General features: G+C 38.3%; 2 pseudogenes; both read left to right on the top strand.

The window, feature by feature from the left end:
• The first annotated feature begins 494 nt into the window (after positions 1–494).
• LOC140532133 (serine/threonine-protein phosphatase 2A catalytic subunit beta isoform pseudogene) lies at positions 495–1211 on the top strand (annotated as a pseudogene).
• Positions 1212–8515: 7304 nt separating this feature from the next.
• LOC140531586 (large ribosomal subunit protein eL20 pseudogene) lies at positions 8516–9165 on the top strand (annotated as a pseudogene).
• The last annotated feature ends 11108 nt before the right edge of the window (positions 9166–20273 follow it).

The raw sequence follows: 20273 nt of genomic DNA, 5'->3' as shown, positions 1-20273 counted from the left end.
TGAAAAACGCAACATAATTTGAAAATGAAAATAACATTTTAAAAATAAATAAAAATTTTAAAAAATGTATTCAGTGATCATTGAGCATAGGTAATACATCTTTAGCTGTTAAATTTTGATTCATTACAGATATACTTTAAATAATTTGCATGAATTTAACCTAATCATGTAACATTACTCTGATTAACTTTAAAGTAAAATAGGGGCAATACAGTACAGAGAAGCTGAGCTCTGGAGATAGAATTAAAGGAAGAGTTGCTGCTAGTAGTTCCCAGGAGCCACGGAGAGTCAGTGGACAAAAAGCCAATCTCGAGGAACAACCTAGGCTGCCACCCACAGGCCCCACATGAGAAGGTGAAAGTTGTGTGAGTGTGTGCGGTGGGGGAGTGGGGTGGGGTGATGAGTAGGTGCTGGTAGGGCCCAGGGGCAATGGAGGCAGCTGCATCATGGATGAGAAAGTCTTCACCAAGGATCTGGACTAGTGAATTGAGTGAAATGGTGGCCAATCACCAGACACAAAGTGCATGTTTATGAGTGATTATACTGATAGAGAATATTCTTCAGCATAAACAGTAACACTGCTTATAGCTCTTAAGATTCCTTACCATAAAGGTATCATTATTCTTTGAGAGAATTATGAGCATATACAAATCACACAAGTATATGGTTTCTATGATGAGTATTTAAGGAAACAGAGAAATGCAAATGTTTGGAAATATTTTACAGACCTTTTTGATAATCTTCCTCTAATTGCCTTGGTGGATGGTGAGATTTTCCATCTATATGGTAGTTTCTCGCCATCCATAGATACACTGGATATCAGAGCACTTGATCACCTACAAAAACTTCCTCATAAGGGTCTAATGTGAAACTTGCTGTGGTCAGATTCAGATGACTATTGTTATTAGAGCATTTCTCCTTGAGGTGCTGAATATACATTTCGGCAATATGTTTCAAAGAAATTTAATTATGTCAATGACCTCACACTTGTGTTCAGCACTCACCAGCAGGTGATGGAGGCATATAACTGGTTCCATGGAAGGAATGTAGGAGCAATATTCAGTACTCCAAATAATTGTTAGAGTTGCTCTAACCAAGCTGCAACTGCAAAACTTGATTATACTAAACCATACTTCTTCTTGCAGTTTGACCCAGCCTTCCATAGAAGTGAATGACATGTTACTAGTGGTACCCCAGACTACTTCCTCTAATGAGATTGTAAACTTCTACAGTATTTCCATGAATTATACATTGACCTAAAAATGGGAAGAGCAACAGTACAAAATGTGAGAATATAGCTAACATACAAAAAAACTTGTTTTCATATGCACCAAAAGATGTGCTGCCTAAAAATACAAAGTCTCTTGTCATCAACAGTCTTGACAACTTTAGAATGAACCAATTCATTACATGTTGAAGCAACATTGTTAGTCAAGAATCCAGTTTCAGGCAGTGGCTATTTGTAGTTACTTTTGCTTTTATTGAGAGACTGAAAATATTAAGACGCAAACATTAATAACACATGAATAAAATTTAACTTTCCTTTCAGTTTTATTCAAGATAACTATAGTATAGCACCAAAAAATCAATGGAGCCTAATGAGGAGTTTGAAAGTTAAGTACCATGGTATTCCCCTCTATTTATTTGTTTATTTTCAGGGAAAACTCTTTAAATTAATTGTATGATTTTTCTTCACTCGGTTTATTTTCCTTGCAAGTCTAATCTCTACATTGTTTTTTGTTGTTTTCAGATACTGGTGAGTTGTTTTGAACTGAACTATTTTTTTCCTGTTACTTCACAAGAGTGCTACAGGTTTGTTTTTTTTCACAATAAACTTGTGAGGTAAGTATTGAAAAATATCGAAATTTGAAAGTAGAGAAGGGCAGACTAGTGCTGTTTTATTCAAATGAAGAATGAATTCATAAATTGTTGAATTCCAGGTAAAGAAAAAGAAAAATCAGAGCTGCTTTAAAAGGTGGGCAATGGATTAACGGATTACTTAACCTTCAAACACTTTTGACCATCTATAGACGAATTAGTTCAAAGATCCAAACATGTGTGATATAGACATATGTCCATATATATCCAATGACATGTGTCTCTCCTTATTTTTGGGAGGTGTCTGATCTTATGATTTAATAGGTTTAAGGAAACGTCAATGAGAAAACTCTTGTGAACTTCCTGAGTTTTCTAAAAAACTAACTGAAATGCCCATGTCACAGAAGAAGTGTGGTCAAAAGAACTTGGCAGTATTCTTAATAAGTCTTTCTAATTTCAAGATACACCGTCATTAAGCCATACTACTTCTCACACTTATGTTAAATTTTTTAATTGTTCTTTACATATTTCTGTTGTCAAGAGAATAAAAATCTAAAGCCACAGACATTAATTGGCCTATGGAATGTGATTCTATTTCAGAAAGTGATTTGAAGCCAAAACAAAAAAACAAATCCTAGTTCAATGTGCAGACAGGTTATTTTTGATAAATACAATTACATTTCATTACTTCCTTTGGCAATAAAGGAAAAATGTCCCCAAACTGGTTGAAAACATAAATGCAAACTAGAAAAGGATACAAAATTGACCTCATAATTATGATTAAGACTTCATGAGTTGAGATCTATGGCTGAAATATTGCTCTCTAAGAATATATCTTATTCAAAATGAAAGCAGTCATGTAAAAGGGCGCTGGACAGAATGAGTAGCAAGATGTATGCCTTTGTGAAAAGTCTAGGAGCTAGAAAAGAGGACATTAGAGATCATTTGAGTGAATATACAAATGGATCAAATCAGACAGGCATGCATCATAGGAGTATACCTTAGGTCATATGCACAGAAACAGGAAACAGATGAGAAATTTGGGAACTATATCACAAAAGTATCATAGTATAGAGAATTGTGTGGGTTTAACTTAAATACTCTCTCTATGTGTTAATTAGAGTAGCTTATAATTTTTAAGTTGCATTAGTAAGAACTTCATCCATTTAAAATTTGAGGAACTAACTAGGGACATATCTATTCTGGGTTTCTTTCTTATAAAGAGGAGGAAATCGTTACTGGAGTGGAATTGACCACACTACCTTAAAATGTGAAATTGAGAAAAAGATGGGGAAAAATCTACATTCTGACATGCTCCATCTGAACTCTAAATAAAACCTTCAGACTCTCATTATCTCTAGCTCTTTACAGATCCATCCAGATCCCCAGTAAAGCTCACGTATTAAGTGTTAAGAGTACAACATAGGTTGTACTCATGTCCTGACTTTTCCCCACAAATAGAATAGAAAGATGTTCAATAAATAATGTTGATCAAGTATAAGGCTGCTGCTTATTGCCTACATACCTAAATAATATTTAAAAAATAAATTACACGGAAGAACTCATTGAAAAAACTCATCAAACACAATGTAAGTAACAATAGTTTCTTATATACTTTGTCATTGCATGGATACTTAAACAAAGGAATCATAAGAAATTTTGGACCAGTGAATTGCCATTTCACCTTCACCTATTTTCTGAACTAAGTAATTCCCTCAAAATCCATAATTTTTCTTTGGCCTCATATCCCTTTTGATAGTTATCTCCTTCAATAAGTGTTATAGAAGTTTCAGGAACAACTTCTGTCAGTACCACTTGGACTAACTGAGGAACCCAGGGAATTCTAAACTCCTAAGGTAGCCACTTTCAGAAATAATGTGCCATAATCAATATCTGATCAACTATGCTCAGAAGAATAAACAAGCCAGAACCTTGAGGTTTTGAGTCAAGTTCTCTTGGTCACTTCATTCTTCTCTACCCTAAACCAAACATCCTCATTACTTTTAACTAGTCATAATTACTAAACTTCTAAGGTAGATAGTATGCTGTAAAGGTCTATCTTAATGGTCCCTCTTCAGTCATTTGTGTTCAAAAAACCACAAAGCAGAAGAGGATTATCAGCAGAAAGTGAGCTCACCTTCTCTTGAGAACTTTAAGGAAAGACTCGATGTCCAGAGTTTTGTAGAAAGAATTATTGTGAAGGGTAAAATTAAACTAAGTGCTTTCTGAGGTCCCTTCTAGCTCTGGCATTCTGTGGTTCAGTGATATCTCCAATTAATTAAAAGTATGCTTGCAGAAGAGAGGTCTGTACACAATGTTTGTAGATCTGTCCTAGGTTTTTTGACACTGTTAGTCATGAGGGCTTATGGAAAATTGTGTCAAAATTTGGTTGCTCAGGGAAGTTCATCTGCATTGTACATCAGTTTCATGATGGCATGTTTGCCATGGATTCTGGATAGTGGACAATGCTGTCGTGCCTTCCCAGTCACCAATGGAATGAAACACTACTGTTTACTTGCTCCCATGCTTTTAAGCATAATGTTTTCAGTCATGCTGTCAAATGCTTTCAATGAAGATGAACATGGCATCAAGGTCAACTGCTGTACTGATAGTAACTTCTTCAATTTGAAAAGGTTACAAGCCAACACCAAAGTAGAGAGAGTGTTGGTGTATGATTTTCTGCTTGCAAATGATTTTGCACTCAATTCAACTCTGAAGCTCAGATGCAACAAAGTATGGATAAATTCTCTGCTGCTTGTGCTAATTTTGGCCTAATAATTAACACCAAGAAAACACAGGTGCTCCGTCAACCACCACATTATCCATTCATGTAACCATCAGCTACAAGAAATGGAGAAGTTTTGAATGCTGTGTATAACTTCACTTACCTTGGTAGCGTACTTTCCAAGGATGTACACACTGACAATGAGATTGACATACATTGCCAGAGCTAGCTCAGCGTTTGGGAGGTTCCAAAGAAAAAAACTGGGAGAGAATAGGTAGTAAACTGTCTACCAAACTGAAAGTCTACGGAGCCATTATGATGAACTCATCGTTGTATGCCTGTGAAACATGGGCAATCTGCCAGTGCCAGGCAAGGAAACTGAATCACTTCCATTTGAATTGTCTTAGGAAGATTCTGAAGATCATCTGGCGAGATAAGATATCAGACTCTGAAGTCCTTGCTCTAGCTGAACTTCCAAGAAGTCAAACTATGCTTCAGAGAGCACAGCTCCTATGGCTGGCTATGTTGTGCAAATGCAAAATGTATGCTTGCCAAAAAGGTTGTTTTATGGAGAACTTGCATGGGGCAAGTGATCACATGGTGGTCAAAAGATGTGATACAAGGACACTCTCAAGGTCTCTCTCAAGAACTTTGGATTTGACTGTGTGATATGGAAAACACTGGCACAAGACTGCTCAGCATGGTGCCCACATCAGCAAAGGTTCTATGTTCTCTGATCAAAGCAGAATTGAGACAGCACAAAGAAAATGAAGGATGTACAAATTTGATGAAATCATCCCAAATGTTCACACGGACTATCTGTGCCCAATCTGTGGTAAAGCATTTCAAACTCCTATTGGTCTGATCGTTCACAGTCATGCACATTGAAATTTCACTTTATCATGGTGATGTCATTTTGGTTCTCTTCAAGAAAGAAGGACAACCAATCTGATATTCTCTTTAAGAAATCTCACATAATTGAGTCGAAGTCAAGATGATAGAGTGAGAGCAACGACTCACCTAAGCTCTTAGAAAAACTCCTTCAGATACCTCTAAAAAGAGAATCTGACCAAATTTTGGAGGTGTAGAATCCAAGAGGAGACAGACTGTGGTAGATTCACAGCACAAGACAGACTAGAAGGTCAACAGGAAGGATCTGTTCTACGAGGTTGAGTTCACAGCACACAGCACAGCACAGCATGTCCAACACAGCAAAGTAGGAAAGCCTCAGGGAGGCTTGAGACAGCAGCAGGCGGAACTGCAGGGTGGCAGACCAGGGTGAGAGACTAGTGGAGCCGAGCCAGTCACAGCCACCGAGCCCCAGATATCAGCCACAGCAGTTTCTGAGACTTTCAGCCCTCAGATTAAACGTCTATAAGTCACCTACTTGAATTTTGGGGAGCCAAAATGGAAGAGTGATGGGTAAATGCTCTCTCCTTCCACTTTGTTGACCTTGAAACAACCATAAAATATTTCCCCAGATAAATCCTGGATCAGTGGGAAGAGAGAAGGGGCAGATGGTCTTATAACACTTGAGCCTAGGAAAATAGCTAAGGGGGAACCATCTTATTGTGGCAGAGGCAAACTGGAAAGAGAGGGGCCCCAGGGTGGTGGTAACTCATCTTAGAAACCAGGAATGCCTCAGCATTAGGAGAGGAGCCCCAGGGGAGGTAGCAACTCGAACTAGGACAGAGGCTTGCCTCACCCCTCCAGGGAAAACAGGAAGACAATAGGGCAGCAGTGATCACCAACTTCTGACCTTGCCTTTGCCTCAGCTCGGCTGAGAAGGTCTCCCGTGACCAGACCATCCCTCCCCCACACTTAACAAGCAAACTCCAGGGCTGATTGGGGAAACACAAAACAAAAAGGTAAAAAAGCACCTGCCCTTAGCTTTATCACACTAGTTAGTTCAACACCAAGTTTGGCAGTTTATAACTGAAAGAGCCAGAAGTCACAACAAAAATCACCATCATGAGCAGGAAAAAGCAAAGCAAGGGCAAGAAAAACATAAAATCTTTCGACAGGGACAAGGACCAAAAGAAGAATACCAAAGAGGTCGGAATTGAGACTGTAGTCTCATCTCAATCTTCAGAAGGGACCATGAATGGCTCGAATGCACAAACAACTCTCATGGAACAACTGAAGAAGGAAACAGAAGAAAAACTGGCCCATGATTTTAAAAGTATGAAAAAAGAATTCGATGAAGAGAACATCTCTTTAAAAAGGAAAATTGAACAAATGGAAAAGGAAGCACAAAACCTAACTGGGTAAATTGGACAAATGGAAAAAGAAGTACAAAAACTAATTGGAGAAAATAATTCCTTAAAAGGAATAATTAGACAGATGGAAGAGGAGATGGAAAGGTTAACTGAAGAAAATAATTTGATAAAAATTAGAATTGGGCAAGTAGAAATTAGAGACTATATGAGACATCAAGAATTAGTCAAACAAAATATAAAAAATGCAAAGACACAAGAAAATGTAAAATATCTAATTGGAAAAACAATTGACCTGGAAAATAGATCCAGGAGAGAAAAATTAAGAATTATTGGCCTACCAGAAAGTCACGATGAAAAAAAGTCTGGAAAATCTCTTCAAAGAAATCAACTAGGAAAACTGCCCAGAAGTGTTAGATGCAGAGGGCAAAATAGTCATTGAAAGAATCCATCTTTCAACTCCCAAAAGGGATCCTAAACTAAAATCCCCAAGAAATGTAGTTGCCAAATGCCAGAACTATCAACTGAAGGAGAAAATATTACAGGAAGCCAGAAAGAAACCGTTCAAATATCGAGTAGTTACAGTCAGGATCACACAGAAACTTGAAGCTTCTACATTAAAAGATAGAAGGAATTGGAATATGATATTCTGTAAGAAAAAGGAGCTGGGATTACAATCAAGGATCAATTACTCAGCAAAGTTCAACATAACATTTCAGGCAAAGAGATGGACATTTAATGAAATAAGGGATTTCCAGACCTTCCTGACAAAAAGGCCAGAACTCAATAGAAAATTTGATCTTCAAATACAGGTCTCAAGAGAGGCATAAAAAGGTAAACAGGGGAAAAGAAAAACTTGTTATTCAATTTGGGCAAACTGTTTACCTCCCTATAAGGGAAAATGATATTTGTTAATCTTGACAATTGTACATCTGTTTTGAAATATAAAAGGAATATACATGGAGGGAACAGGTATAAAGTAAATGATTTGATTATAAAAATATGATTTAAGTGTGCAAAGGAATTGTAACAGATGTGAAAAGGAGGAAGCAGAAAATGGTAAATTACATGACAGGAAAAAGTACAAAATTACAGTAGAGAGAAATACGGGAGAGAGATGAGCATTGTTTGAGAGATGCTCTCATCTGATTTGGTTCAAAGAGGGAAAAATAAACTTAATTAAGTATATAAATCTAACTAGCTCTGTAGGCAGTAGGAGGGGAAGGGGAAAAAAGGGGAGGGGAAGGTAAAAGGGAGGGAAGAAGTAGTAAGGGTAAAGGGGAGGAAAAGAGAGGTGGGATGAAAGAAGGAAGGGAAGACTGTGGGAGGTGGTGGTGAAAAGTAAAAATTTTAGTGAGGAGGGGAAGAGACACTAGAGAACTAAAAGCACATATGGTGGGAAAGAGGATGGAGGGAAAGACACAGATTGTAATCATGACTGTGAATGTGAATGCAATGAACTCTTCCATAAAACTGAGATGGATAGCAGAATGGATTAAAAGTTATAATTCAACAATATGTTGTTTACAAGAAACACATTTGCAATGGGGGCATACACACAGGGTAAAGGTAAAAGTTTGGAGCAGAATATATTGTACCTCAGATGATGTAAGAAAAGCAGGGGTAGCAATCCTAATCTCAGACAAAACAAGCAGAAATAGATTTAATCAAAAAGACAAGGAAGGAAACTATATGCTGATAAAAGGCACAATAGACAATGAATCAACATCATTACTAAATATGTATGTTCGCTTTTGCGGGTTGGCGGGAAGTGAGGTGGCAGCACCATGAAGGCCTCGGGCACCCTGAGAGAGCATAAGGTAGTTGGCCGCTGCCTGCCTACTCCCAAGAGTCCTGTGCCACCTCTTTATTGCATGCGGATCTTTGCTCCTAACCATGTTGTGGCAAAGTCCCGGTTCTGGTACTTCATTTCCCAGTTGAAAAAGATGAAGAAGTCTTCTGGAGAAATCGTATACTGTGGACAGGTCTTTGAAAAGTCCCCTCTTAGGGTGAAAAATTTTGGCATCTGGCTGCGCTATGATTCCAGGAGTGGGACCCACAACATGTACAGGGAGTACAGGGACCTGACCACTGTTGGTGCCGTCACTCAGTGTTACCAAAATATGGGAGCCCGTCATCGTGCCCGGGCCCACTCGATCCAGATCATGAAAGTGGAAGAAATCCCCGCCAGCAAGTGCCGCAGGCCTGCAGTCAAGCAGTTTCACGACTCCAAAATCAAGTTCCCTCTGCCCCACAGAGTTCTGTGTCGTCAACACAAACCACGCTTTACTACCAAGAGGCCCAACACCTTCTTCTAAGTGCAGAAACACGGAGTCACCTGTTTTATTTGATCTGTTTAAATAAACTTCTCAATTGGAAACCCAAAAAAGCAAATAAATAAATAAATAGATAGATAGATAGATAGATAGATAGATAGATAGATAGATAGATAGATAGATAGATAGGTAGGTAGATAAATAAATAAATGAATGAATGAACGAATGAATGAATGAATAAATAAATGGATGAATGAATGAATGAATAAATAAATAAATAAATGGATAGATAGATAGATAGATAGATAGATAGATAGATAGATAGATAGATAGATAGATAGATAAATGAATAAATAAATAAATAAATATGTATGCTCCAAGTGGTATAGCATCCAGATTCTTAGAGGAGAAGTTGGGGGAGTTGAAGGAAGAAATGGACAGCAAAACTATACTAGTGGGGGACCTCAACCTACCTTTCTCTGAACTTGATAAATCTTACTTCAAAATAAACAAGAAAGAGGGTAAGGAGGTAAATAAAACTTTAGATAAGGAAGATATGATAGCTATATAGGAGAAAATTGAATGGAAATAGAAAGGAATATACCTTTTCTTAGCAGTACATGGCACATATGCAAAAACTGATCATGTTCTAGGGCATAAAACCCTCACAATCCAGTGCAGAAAGGCAAAGATAGTCAAGGCATCCTTCTCAGATCATAATGCAATAAAAATTATATGTAATAAAGGCCATGGAAAGATAGAGGAAAAATTAATTGGAAACTAAATAATCTAATCCTAAAAAAGGAGTGTAAATAACAAATCATAGAAACAATCAACAACTTCATTGAAGATAATGATAATGAAAAGAAAACCTACCAATTCTTATGGGATACTGAAAAAGCAGTTCTTAGGGGAAGTTTATATCTTTGAATGCCTACATGAATAAAATAGAGAAAGAGGAGATCAATGACTTGGGCATGCAGCTGAAAAAACTAGAAAAAGAAGAAACTGAAAATCCTCAAGTAAAAAGCAAATTAGAAATACTGAAAATGAAAGGAGAAATTAATAAAATTGAAATTAAAAAAAACTATTGAGTTAATCAATAAACCAATAGTTGGTTTTATGAAAAAGCTAATAAAATTGATAAAACTTAGGTCAATCTGATTAAAAAAAGAAAGAAGAAAACAAAATTACTAATATCAAAAATGAAAGGGGTAAACTCACCTCCAATGAGGAGGAAATTAAAACAATAATTAGAAATTACTTTGCCCAACTTTATGCCCATGAATTAGACAATCTAAATGAGATGGATGAGTATTTTAAAAAATACAAATTGCCCATATTAACAGAAGAGGAAAACTACTTAAACAACCCCATCTCAGAAAAGAAATTGAACAAGCCATCAATGAACTCCTAGGAAAAAAAAAAAAAAACAACCCAGGGTCAGATGGATTTACAAGTGACTTCTATCAAACAATTATAAAACAGTTAATTCCAACACCGTATAGACCGTTTTTGAAAACTGGGAAAGAAGTCCTCTCAAATTCTTTTTATGGTACACATATGGATTTGAAACATAAACCAGTAAGAGACAAAACAGAGAAAGAAAATTATAGACCAATTTTTTCTAATGAATATAGATGCAAAAATTTTAAATAAGATTTTAGCAAAATGAATACAGAAACTTATCACGAGAATAATACATTATGATCATGTAGGACTGATACCAGGAATGCATGGCTGGTTCAATATTGGGAAAACTACTAGCATTATTGACCATATTAACAACAAAACTAACAGAAACCATATGATTGTCTCAATAGATGTAGAAAAAGCTTTTGACAAAATACTACACCCATTCCTATTAAAAACATTGGAGACCACAGGAATAAAGGGAACTTTCCACAAAATAATAAGCAGTATCTACGTAAAACCTTCTGCAAGCATTATATACAATGGTGATAAGCTAGATGCATTTCCAATAAGATCAAGGGTGAAATAAGGATGTCCATTATCAGTACTATTATTCAATATGGTACTAGAAATGTTAGCTATAGCAATTAGACAAGATAAATAAATTGAAAGAATTAGAACAGGCAAAGAAGAAACTAAGTTCCCACTCTTTGCAGATAATATGATTATATACTTAGAAAACCCTACAGGTCCAAGTAAAAAACTACTTGAAACAATTAACAACTTTGGCAAAGTTGCAGTTTAAAAAATAAACCCACACGTATCTTCTGCATTTCTACATATTGACAACAAAGCCCAACAGCAAGAGACAGAAAGAGAAATCCCATTGAAAGCTATGGTAGACACTATAAAATATTTGGGGGTTTACCTGCCAAAACAAATCCAGAGACTATCTGATCACAACTACACTTTTGACACAAACAAAGTCAGATCTATGTAAGTGAAAAAGCATCAGTTGCTCTTGGGTAGGCCAAGCCAATATAATAAAAATGACAATTCCATATCAATTAATTTACTTATTTGCTGCCATACCAATTGAACTATAAAATAATTATTTTCTAGAGCTGGAAAAAATAGTATCAAAATTCATCTGGCAGAATAAAATCTCCAGAATATGAAGGGGAAAAATGAAAAAATGGTAGAGAAGGTGACCTAGCACTACCAGATCTCAAATCATATTATAAAGCAACAATTATCAAAGCCACTTGGTACTGGCTAAGAAACAGAAGGGTAGAGAAGTGTAATATGCTAGATACTCAAGACACAGTAGACAATGAATACATCAATCTACTCTTTGATAAACCCATGGACCCCAGTTTCTGGGATAAGAACTCACTGTTCAACAAAAATTGCTTGGAAAACTGGATAATATTGTGGTGGAAACAAGGCATAGACCAATGCCTGACATCGTACACAAGAATAAAATCTAAATGGGTATACGATCTAGGTATAAAGGTTGATACTATGGACAAATTGTTGGAGCAAGGAAAAGTGTATTTGTCAAATTGATGGAGAAGGGAAGAATTTTTGACTGAAGAGATAGAAAGCATTATGAAGTGCAAGAAGAATAATTTTGATTACATTATAATGAAAATTTTTAGTACAACCAAACACAAGGCGACCATAATTCAGAGGGATGTAGAAAACTGGTAAAGAATTTTTACAGCTAAAGTCAGGGATAAAAGCCTCATTTCTAGAATATATAGAGAATTGAGTCAAATGTAAGTAAATGCAAGTCATTCCCCAATTGATTAATGGTCAAAGGGTATGAACAGGTAGTTTTCAAAGGAAGAAATTAAAGATATCTCTAGTCATATGAAAAAATACTCTAAATCACTTTTTGATTAGAGAGATTCAAATCAAAACAACTCTGAGGTACCACATCACACCTATCAGATTGGCAAACATAACAGAACAGGGAGATGTAAATCTTGGAGAGAATGTGGGAGAGTTGGAACACTAATACACTGCTGGTGGAGTTGTGAGCTGATCCAACCATTCTGGAGAGCAATTTGGAACTATGCTCAAAGCGCTAAAAAATTGTGCATTTCCTTTGACTCAGCAATAGCTCTTCTAGTACTATATTCCGAAGAGATCATAAAAATGGGAAAGGGTCCAACATGTACCAAATATTTATAGCAACACTCTTTGTGGTGCCAAAAACTGGAAATCAAAAGCATGCCAATCCATCGGGAAATGGCTGAATAAATTATACTATATGAATGCAATGGAATACTATTGTGCTGAAGGAAATGATGAACAGGAAGAACTTCAGAGAGGCCTGGAAAGACTTATATGATCTGACGCTGAGTCAAAGGAGTAGAACCAGGAGAACTTTGTGCACAGCAATGACCACAGTGTGCGAGAATTTTTTCTGGTAGACTTATGATTTCATTGCCATGCAAGGACTTAAAAAAATTCTCAGTGGTCTTCTAGGGCAAAATGACTTCCACTTCCAGAGAAAGAACTATGGAATTCAATTGCAGAATGTAGCAGATTATTTGTGTGTGTGTGTGTGTGTGTGTGTGTGTGTGTGTGTGTGTGTTGAGTTTTAGTTTGGTAGATGATTTTTCCAACTCACTTTAATTCTTCAACATAGCATGACTGTAGTGAAAATGTGTTTAAGAGTAATGTATGTGTAGAACCTATACAAAATTGCATGCTGTTTCGGAGAGGGAGGAGCAAGGGATGGAAAAATAATCTTAGCTATACTGTAGTGATTGTGGAACACTGAAAATAAATAAAACTAATTAATTAAAAAAATAAATCTCACATAATCATAGGTTTCACACTTTTTATACTAAGATATCTCCTTCAAGCAATGTTGAGAGATGTCCAATTTTATTTTCCTCAAGCCTATTATTATCCCCATCCTAATTCTTGTTTATTAACTTCTGGGTTATACACTCAAGTTATACCCCTTCATTATAGTGTAACAAAAATTGTGATAAAAAAATCAAGAGAAGATAATTTATAGATACTTAAATCTTTCTCTCTGGTGTTAAAAACACCATTTTGATGAACCCCTGTTTATTCTCAAGCGCTTATTTAATATCTTGCTAATTTTACTGAAAGGTAAAGTTTATATCCTAAGTGTCAAATCACATCTTCATTAACTCCTTGAATATTATGATTTCATATTTCTGTCCAAATGATTGATAACATGAAAAACATAGAAATAAGTCAAACAGCCAGAAATTTATTTTTTCAAAACTCATCTAGCCTATTTTTAATGTAGGTTTATTTTATTAAAGATTGTGAGATGTGTCTTAATTTATTCAAAATGATTCTGTGTTGTTTTGATTCTGTGTTGTTTTATTCCCAAATAAAATATAATGCTTAATAATGATTTTATTCTTTAAATTCTTGCTTTAGTGATGTGAAAAATATTTTTATATTATTACTTCTGAACTGAAATGTGAAATACTACACAGGAAAAAACTGAGCAACTGAAGACATTACCAATCAAAAACACATATGCCAAAATAAAATCAAACCCCTACTCAATGTGGTAGTGATTAAATAGAAATGATTATTTTAGAACCATTAGGGAGAGCAGAATGATGGTGTCAGTGTGGCTCCAAATATGCCCATGAGACATCAAAAATACAAATGTAGGGTAATGTATTTAGCAGTGAACTTCAGTTAAGTAAATAGATCCTTTTTCCATCTTACTGAAGGTAGTATAAACTAGTTTATACTGTTGCTTCATTTATAAACTATTACTCTTTCCTTGTCACTGAATTCCAGGGAAATTGTCTTCAGTGAACCATCCTGTATGACAGTGTAACATTTGAGAAAGGTGCCTAATTAATGGATATTGTGATATATCAGAAATTTGGGTTCAAAATGAGTCATAATGAGTTAAGAAGTTGACCTCCCTAGTTCTTTTATCATAGTCTAAATTCTTGAATAACCTTTGTCCTCTTAAGTAAGAGCAATGATACTTTCCAAAATCCGTGAGAATGTAGTCCCCAAGATTATATCCACTCTTTCTCCAGAGTATGAGAGACAATATTACCTAGAAATTTGTTGTCTTCTAATGTCTGTTTCTAGGATTTCCACAAGTCTTTGTTTTGCTAAAAATACAGAATTTACACTTTAAACATTCTTACTGGCATTAGAAGTAATACAAGTGCTCTGACCCTTCCCAGCCAACAAAGCTAAACTTCTTTTTGCTTTTTGTCCCAATTCCCCATTTTAATTTTAATTTTAATGGTGTTTTATTTTTCTCAATTACATGTCTTTAAAGCATTCATTTCTACTAGATTTTGAGTGCCAAATTTTTTTTCCCTCCCTCCCTGCACTGCCTTAGTCTGAAAATGGTAAACAATTTGATATATATTATACATCTGTTATCATGCAAAATGTATTTCCATATTGGTCATAATTGTAAAAACAGAAGTAGGTCAAAAAGAAACACACACATACACACACACACACACACACACACACACACACACACATGAAGTACATGGAAAAAATATGCTTCAGTCTGTATGAAGAGTTCTTTTTCTGGATGTGGATAGCATTTCTTTATTGAGTCCTTTATAGTGGCCTGGGATTATTGTGGTACTGAGTAAAGCTGAATCATTCATAGTTGGTCATCACACAACATTGCTGATACAATGCACAAAGTTTTCATGGTTCTTCTCCTCTCACTTCGCATTAGTTCATACAAGTCTTTCCAGATTTTTCTAAAGTCTACCTTTTCCTAATTTCTTGTCACACACTATTATTTCATTACATTCCTATAACACCGTTTATAAGGCCACTACCCAATTGATGAGAATTCTGCCATTTTCCAATATTTTGCCACCTTGAAAAAGGTTGCTATAAGTATTTTTGCACATGTAGTTCTTTTCCCTTTTTTAATGATCTTTTTTGGGGATTCAGAACTAGTACTGGTATTTCCGGATAAAAGTGGACGCATACTTAGGTTGCCCTTTTTGGCTGACTATTCATAACTCCACCAACAATGAATTAACATCCTATTTTTTTTTCCACATCTGCTCCATCATTTATCTTTTTCCTTTTTTGTTATATTAGCCAATTTGACAAGCATGAAGTGGTACCTTAGAGTTGTTTTAATTTCTCTTTCTCTAACCAGAAGTGATTTAGGATACTTCTTCCTATGCCTGTAGATAATTTTGGCTTATTCATCTGAAAACTCCTTGTTCATATTCTTTGACCATATATCAGCTGGGGAATGGCTTGTATTCTTATGAATTTGACTCAGTTCTCCATATATTTGAAAAATGAGGCCTTTGTCAGAGGTACTTACTATAAAGTTTGTTTCCCAGCTGTCTGCTTTCCTTCTAATCTTGGTTCCATTGATTTTGTTTGTACAAATTTCCATTTTAATGTATTTTTAAAAATATAATCAAAATTTTCAGTTTTACATTTTATTGTGACCTCTAACCCTTGTTTGGTCATGAATTCTTCCCATCCCCATAGATCTGACAGGTAAATTATTCCTAGCTCATCTATTTTGCTTATGGAATGACGCTTTATTTGTGCATTTTATGTGTGCACTTCTACCTCATTTTGAGAAATGAGGTGAGATATTGATCTTTGCCTAGTTTTTGTTTCCTAGCAGGTTTTATAAAAAAAGAGAGTTCTTATCCCAAAAGCTGGGCTCTTTTTTTTTATCACACACAAGGTTACAATGGTGATTGACTGTCATTTTCATGTACCTAATCTATACAGTGATCCACCATGCTATTTCTGAGCCTGTATCAGATAGTTTTGATTATTGCTGCTCTCTATATAGTTTGAAATCTGATGTTGCTGTGCCACTTTTCTTTGTATTTTTTATTCATTCCCTTGATATTCTTGATCTTTTGTTCTTCCAGATCAATTTTGTTACTATTTTTTTCTACCTCTATCAAATAATTTTTTGGTAGTTTGAGTGGTAGGGAAATGAACGGGTAAATCAGTTTGGGCAGAACTGTGATTTTTCTTAGATTGACTTGGCCAACACATGAGCAATTGATATTATTCAAAATGTTTAGATTTAATTATATTTGTGTGAAAAGTGTTTTGTAATTATGTTCATATAAGGGGCAGAGGCAAGAAAGCTTAGTAGAAAGACACACATACTCTAGTTCTTCCCCCACCATCCATAAAATACTTTCAGGGGGTGGAGCGAAGATGGTGGAGTAGAAAGACACATATACTCTAGCACTTCCCTCACAGTCCACAAAATACCTGTAAAAGATGACTCTCAACAAATTCTAGAACAGCAGAAGCTACAGAACAACAGAGTGAAACAGTTTTCCAGCCAAAGGTAACCTGGAAGGCCAACAGGAAAGGTCTCTCTCACAGGACGCTGAGCAGAACAGAGCCCAGCCCTGGCCATGTGGCACTGGGAGGAATAGGACCTGAACAGACTTCTGGGTCAGAATGCCCAGCAGGGAGAGTCCCAAAGTATTCAACCCACAAGAGACAAAGAAAGCTCCAAAGGTCGGGGGTGGGGGGGCAAGAGGGGAACAGGATTCCTCCAGCACTGGCCTCAGGCAGTAGCAGCAGCAACAGATGGGGGGTAGCTACAAGTAAGCAGCCTGTGTCCATTGTCCAGGCAACTCAGCTTAAACCCTCTGGCAGAACTGAGCAGCTGACCTGAACCTCAGCCCTCAGTGGCAGCCTTGCCCTCCTCCTAAAGCCCCTAGGGGAATTGAGCGGCTGATCAGAATCTCAGCCCTGAGCAAGGTCCTGGGGTAAGGAGGAGTGCTGGAGGGGCAAGTTAGAGGTAGTAGTAGAGAGGCAATAATACAACTCGCAGATTCTGGGCAGAAAAGGTTTTGGTTTCTCCCAGACCAGTGTGCATGTCAGAAGAAGAGTAAACACCTTTCCCTTGATTGTGCCACCTTGAAGAAACTGAGAGCTTATAGGTCCCCAGAGTATACCCCAATCTTGACAAAGGACTCAAAAGTCAAATAACTGCCTGGGGAAATGCTCAAAAAAGGGAAAAAATAAGACTAGAGTAGGTTAGTTTCTGATGAACAGGTATTTTCTTCCATCTTTTCAGATGTGAAAGAACAATGCATACCATCAGAGGAAGTCAAAACTTCCAAAACCTTCAAAATAAATATGCAATAACCTCAGACCATGGAAGAGCTCAAAAAGGATTTTGAAAACCAAATAAGAGAGGTGGGGGAAAAATTGAAAAGAGAAATGAGAGTGATGCAAGAAAATCATGAGAAGCGAGTCATGAAAGTCTTGCTAAAGGAGACTCAAAAAACAATGCTAGAGATAATAACACCTTTTAAAATAGGCTAACTCAATTGGAAAAAGAGGTCCAAAAATTCAATGAGGAAAAGAATGCTTTAAAAAAAAAGCAGAATTATCCAAATGGAAAAGGAGGTTCAAAAGCTCACTGAAGAAAATAATTCTTTAAAAACTAGAATGGAGCAGACAGAAGCTAACGACTTTATGAGAAACCAAGAAATTACAAAATAAGCCAAAAGAATGAAAAAAAAATGGAAGATAATGTGAAATATCTCATTGGACAACCAATTGACCTGGAAAATACATCCAGAAGTGTTAGGGGTGGAGCCCTAATTACTGCATCAACTCACCCTGCCCAGGGGTCTTCAGACTTCTCTGGCTCCCCCCTTGGGGATCAGGGGGAGAAATTATCAGGCAGAACTCTGGAGGTGGATAAGAGCACCTTTATTACATGATAGTCAGCCAGAAGTCCCCCCGACCCCTTCCGTGTTGTGCCTTATATCCCCCAGAGCTCGCCCTCCTATTCCGGGTAAGCCCCTCCCCAGTTCCTCCCTGAGGGCGGAGCCCAGCCCAGTCCAGTAGAGCCGCCCCAGTGCCAGCGTGGCAAGGCCGCGTCAGCAGGTCCAGACTCTTGGGCGTCTCCTATCCACTCAGGGGGCCCAGGTCCAGAGCACCCCTCACAACTCCCCCTTTTTGTTTTAATGATGGTGGCGGGCGAGTTCTGCCTTTATGGACTCAAGGGACTCACGGACAGCTCTAAACAGACATGAGATGAGGCACGGTAAGCATAAGCATACAAGAAACCCAAGAATCAACATGATGCCCCCTAAGGACACCCACTGGAGCAGCTGGTGCAGGTTCAAACCGTCCCACCAATCCCTTGCATCATTACAGTTTTTCTCCCAGTCCTCATGGAATTGTATTGTTGCATTCTCCATAGCTCTAATCACCAAATCTAGTGCTGCTAACTCAGAGGTAAAGTTAGTGACTGTAGTGGCAGTTTTCAATAGGTCCTCGAGCTCTTTGTACAGGGTATTGTTATATGGAACAGGTGTTACACAAACAGGATAATACCTATAATGGCAGGGCATTCTCATATAACGTAACATGAGGGACTGCTGATGTGTCAGCACCTCAACAACTTCTAAGACTGCCTGTACTTGTTCAAACAGTACTCTATCGATATGTTCCTGGTGTTCCCACGCAATCCCAGACTGAACCATGAACTTTTGTAGGGATTCCGCAAGAAAGTTCAGTTCCCTCTGCATCTTCTGAATCTGCACTTCCTCTAGGATATTCAGTGCCAAGTTGACTACTGATAGCACGTCTCCAAACCCAGGACCTTCCCTCTTTTGGCGCAGGATTCTGTCTAGCAAGTCATCTGCGGGCGAGATAGCGTATGGCGCAGCTCTCACCGGGTGAATAGTGTACGGAGGAATTCGCAGGAGCAGGATAAAGTACTCGGCACACGTGCTGTTGAGAGTATTGGTGATAATCGGCTCGTTGCAGCTCACATTATACCCTACCTCTGCCGAGCCCGTAATACTCAGGTTCCCAGCTCTGCATAGGAGAAACATGGCGTTGGGGCCTGTCTGGACTGTCCCTGTCAGATTGGAGCACATATACACGAAGCCAGATTGCTCGGAGGGGCAGCAGACCTCGGGGTCAAACACCGGCTTCCAAGCATGATATTCGTCGGGGTGGGACCAAAGGTCAGCAATAGAGGAGTCGAACTCGACGGCCACCACGGTACGGTTCAGGGCCAGCCCGATCTTCCACAAGTGCGTCTGCACCCTTCCTGGCTGAGCAACTGACACTGGTGCCACCAGCGTGGGCACCAGCCCACCGTCCCAGAATACCATCTGTGTTCCATTCTTGGCAGGCCCCTGCCGGTGGATGCCGGTGGAGCAGGCCTGCATGGGGCTAAAAACCCACGGGGTGGGGTGGCACGGCGGCAAGGGAGACGGGTCGACTACGCTGTGGTTCCCCTTGCCTGTGTGGGGGATGACCGCCATGTGGATCCGTAAGGTCCCAGGGTGCTTTGCTGGGTGCGGTACCTGATCTGCGATTTGTGTCTGCAAGGGAAAGCAAATATCCGCGGGGCCATGGGTGGAGTGCGACGTGGTGTCATTCAGCCACAGGCATATGGGCATGGTCCATGAATGCCAGGACAGGGTGGTGTTGTATTTTTTCAGGGCAGCTGGCAAGAGGGCCCTTGCTCCCCCCACAATGAGGGTGGCATTCCCGGTCACTATGAGCGGAATTGCTTCATGGTGCCAGGTCACTAGCTGAAACACTGGGAGATGGGGAGTGACGGCCCAATGTGTAGGCGGCTGCGACCGTGCGGGCGCTAGAAGAGTCTCGTTAAAGCGAATCCCAGTCGTCAGGGAAACTGCCTGAACTAGCGTCAGGAGCTGCAGCATCCTATCCATCTGCATCTTTCGCCGCCTCCGAGATTTCCTCTTCCCCCTCTTTCCTCTGCGCCGTCTCTTGCTCTTCTGTGGCAGGCGGTGCCTCTCTCATCCTTCGGAGGGG

Source organism: Notamacropus eugenii, chromosome 3 (genome assembly GCF_028372415.1).
Source record: "Notamacropus eugenii isolate mMacEug1 chromosome 3, mMacEug1.pri_v2, whole genome shotgun sequence".
In the NCBI taxonomy this organism is placed as follows: domain Eukaryota; kingdom Metazoa; phylum Chordata; class Mammalia; order Diprotodontia; family Macropodidae; genus Notamacropus; species Notamacropus eugenii.
This window is presented reverse-complemented; position numbering and strand designations above follow the sequence as displayed.